The sequence below is a fragment of the Mandrillus leucophaeus genome, unplaced genomic scaffold, assembly GCF_000951045.1.
Source record: "Mandrillus leucophaeus isolate KB7577 unplaced genomic scaffold, Mleu.le_1.0 Scaffold14, whole genome shotgun sequence".
NCBI classification, from domain to species: Eukaryota; Metazoa; Chordata; class Mammalia; order Primates; family Cercopithecidae; genus Mandrillus; species Mandrillus leucophaeus.
This window is the reverse complement of record NW_012101365.1, coordinates 2,469,776-2,472,999: the sequence shown is the minus strand read 5'-3', so window position 1 is coordinate 2,472,999 and position 3,224 is coordinate 2,469,776. Positions and strand designations below refer to the sequence as shown.

Here is a 3,224-nt window from a genome sequence, read left to right as displayed (position 1 = left end):
ATACTTTTCGGTTTGCAGTATCAGCATGCAGAAAGGCTCTCCTAGAAGATTCTAAAGAGTGCTTCTTGGCTATTTGGCTAAGATCAAGTGTAGAAGATTCTAAGAAGCCGCTCTGTGCTTAGTAAAGAACTACTGAGCTAGGACTAGACCTACTTAGTAAAATCTGCTGGGCTTAGTGATGCATGCCTCTCCCATCTGCTCAGGTGGCTTCGGCGGAAGGATCACTTGAGCCTGGGAATTCAAGGCTACAAATGTGCTGTGATTACACCTCTGAATAGCCACTGCACTCCAGCCTGGGCAACATACCAAGACCATGTCTCTAAAAAACCAAACAAAACCAAAAAAAAGAAAAACAAGCACAAGTCAGGGCACTGAGGTGTACAGTTGTTTCTTGAAACTGATGGGCTGATAAAGACAGCAGTATGATTCGTGGATCAAACAAAGTTACCAACTTAATAGAACAACAAGTCCTAAGGTCAAGATTGTTAGGTAACAAATGCTGGCAGTCCACTGGATATTGCTTTCAAAATAGGAGTCCATAGAGGGGCAGAGGGGATAGATAGTAATATAAAAGGTATTTGTTAATACCAAAAAGATTGAGAAAAAACACTTCCCTTTCCAATGTGGTGGACTAAATAATCCAAACATTTCCCACTATAAAACACAGACTTTTCTAAGTCATTGGATGTGGGGCTCTGGGGTAGCCTGAGCTGTTTGTCCCACACCAAGATGCTTCAAAACATTATTAAAAATGTTTGGATGCCTGTGAAGCCCTCTTATACCCAAGTTTGTCAGATTTGAGTGGGAATGGGGTTGATGAGCCTCATCATTTATAAAATCAGGAGTACTGATAAAATAAGTAAAATGTTGAAAGCTTCTGCACCTGCTTATGGTCATCATTAACCAGCTTCACTTAGAGTGCACATGAAATGAAACATTAGTTGGCTTGTGAATTTAAGCAAGCTATATTAGAAAGGAACCTGAAAAATCACTGTACACTTGTATAAGTACCACTTACTTTGTGGCATGAATAAGTGTATCAAAAAAAAAAAAAAAAAACACCCAGAAATGCTAGATAAAATACATCAAATATCCTTTTAAGCTGGGTGTGGTGGTATGCGACAGTAGTCCCATCTACTTGGGAAGCTGAGGCAGAAAGGCTGCTTGAGTCCAGGAGTTCAAGGCTGCAGTGAGCTATGATCATGCCTGTGAATAACCACTGCACTCCAGCCTGGACAGCATAGTAAGACCTTTTCTGTAAAAACAAAAAGACAAAAAGCAGCCAGGCACAGTGGTTTATGCCTGTAATCCCAGCACTTTGGGAGGCCAAAATGGGAGGATTGATTGAGCCCAAGAGTTCAAGACCAACCTGGGCAACATCTCTATCTCTAAAAAAAAGAAGAAAAAGAAGAAAAATCTTTTTAAATGGGTGGAGGGCAGGCATGCTGGCTCACACCTGTAATCCCAGCACTTTGGGAGGCTGAGGTGGGAGGATCACTTGAGGCCAGGAGTTTGAGACCAGCCTGGGCAACATAGGGAGGCCTCTGTCTCTACAAAAAAATTTAAAAATGAGCCGAGTGTGGTGGCCTACACCTGTAGTCCCAGCTACTTGGAAGGCTGAGACAGGAGGATCCCCTGAGCCCAGGAGTCTGAGAGTGTAGTGAACTGATTGCGCCACTGTACTCCAACCTGGGCAACAGAGTGAGACCCTGTCTCAATAAAATAGAATAAAATAAATGCATGGAATATGGAAGAGGGAGGGTTTTTCTTTTAATCTTATACCCAACTATAGTTTGTATGTTTTGTTTTGTGTTTGTTTTTGTTTTTGTTTTTGTTTTTTTGAGACAGAATCTCACTCTGTTGCCGAGGTCAGAGTGCAGTGGCAATCTCACTCTGTTGCCGAGGTCAGAGTGCAGAGGTCAGAGTGCAGCGGCTCACTACAACCTCTGCCTCCTGGGTTCAAGTGATTCTTGTGCCTCAGCCTTCTGAGTAGCTGGGATTACAGGCGCAGGCCACCATGCCTGGCTAATTTTTTGTATTTTTAGTGGAGATAGGATTTCACCATGTTGGCCAGGCTGGTCTTGAACTCCTGACCTCAGGTGACCCACCCACCTCAGCCTCCAATTACAGGCATGAGCCACCGGGCCTGGCTAGTTAGTATGTTTTGATTTTGTGTATATGTTAGTTTTTTATTTTTGCTAAGGCATGTTTTTAATTTTTGTCATTGTACTTTGTTTTCATTTTCATTATTTATTTTGAGTAAGTTATACTTAAAACAAAAATCAAGATTCAAAAAGTATAAAAGGGGCCAGGCATGGTGGTTCACACCTGTAATCCCAGCATTTTGGAAGGCCAAGGCAGGCAAATTGCTTGAGCTCAGGAGTTCGAGACCAACCTTGGCAACGTGGCAAAACCCCATCTCTACAAGAAATACAAAAATTAGCCAATGTTGTGGCATGTACCTGTGGTCCCAGCTACTCAGGAGGGTGAGGTGGGAGGATCACCTAAGCCCAGGAGGCAGAGGCTGCAGTGAGCCAAGATACTGCCACTGCGCTCCAATCTGAGCAACAGCAACATCCTGCATCCAAAAAAGTGTAACAGGTCAAACTGTAAAACTTATCTCTCCTACTGCTATTCCCGGCCTCTCAGTTCTTCCCTATCCTTCCAAAGATGTTTTATGTAAATATAATCAAATATACACATGCATACTAATGTTATCTTCCTTGTTAACACAAATTTTCATTTTCTTTATTATTTCTTTTAACAGAGGTGGGGTTTTGCTATATTAGCTAGATTGGTCTTGAACTCCTGGCCTCAAGCAGTCCTCCTGCGTCAGCCTCCCAAAGTGCTAGGTTCATGAGCATGAGCCACCAGACCCAGCCAAATTTTAGCTTTCTTTACACACTATTCTGCATCTTGACTTTTTTCATATACCAGTAGATTTTGAAGGTTTCATATCAATGCATAAAGAGCTTCCTGTGTTTTGTTATAGCTGCATAGTATTCAGATTATTGATGTATTTTTTTTTATTTTTTAAAGTAGAGATAGGGGCTTGCTATGTTTCCCAGGCTGGTTTCAAACTCCTGGCTTCCAGTGACCGACCTGCCTTGGCCTTCCAAAGTGCTGGGATAATAGGGTGAGCCACTACACACAGCCCCATAATTTATGTAACTAACCCTCTACTGATGGATATTAAGACTGTGATATAGTTTGGATGTTTGACC

General features: G+C 42.2%; 1 pseudogene; it reads left to right on the top strand.

Moving 5' to 3' along the window:
- Positions 1 to 729: 729 nt before the first annotated feature.
- LOC105534867 lies at positions 730 to 1,392 on the top strand (annotated as a pseudogene).
- Positions 1,393 to 3,224: the final 1,832 nt, after the last annotated feature.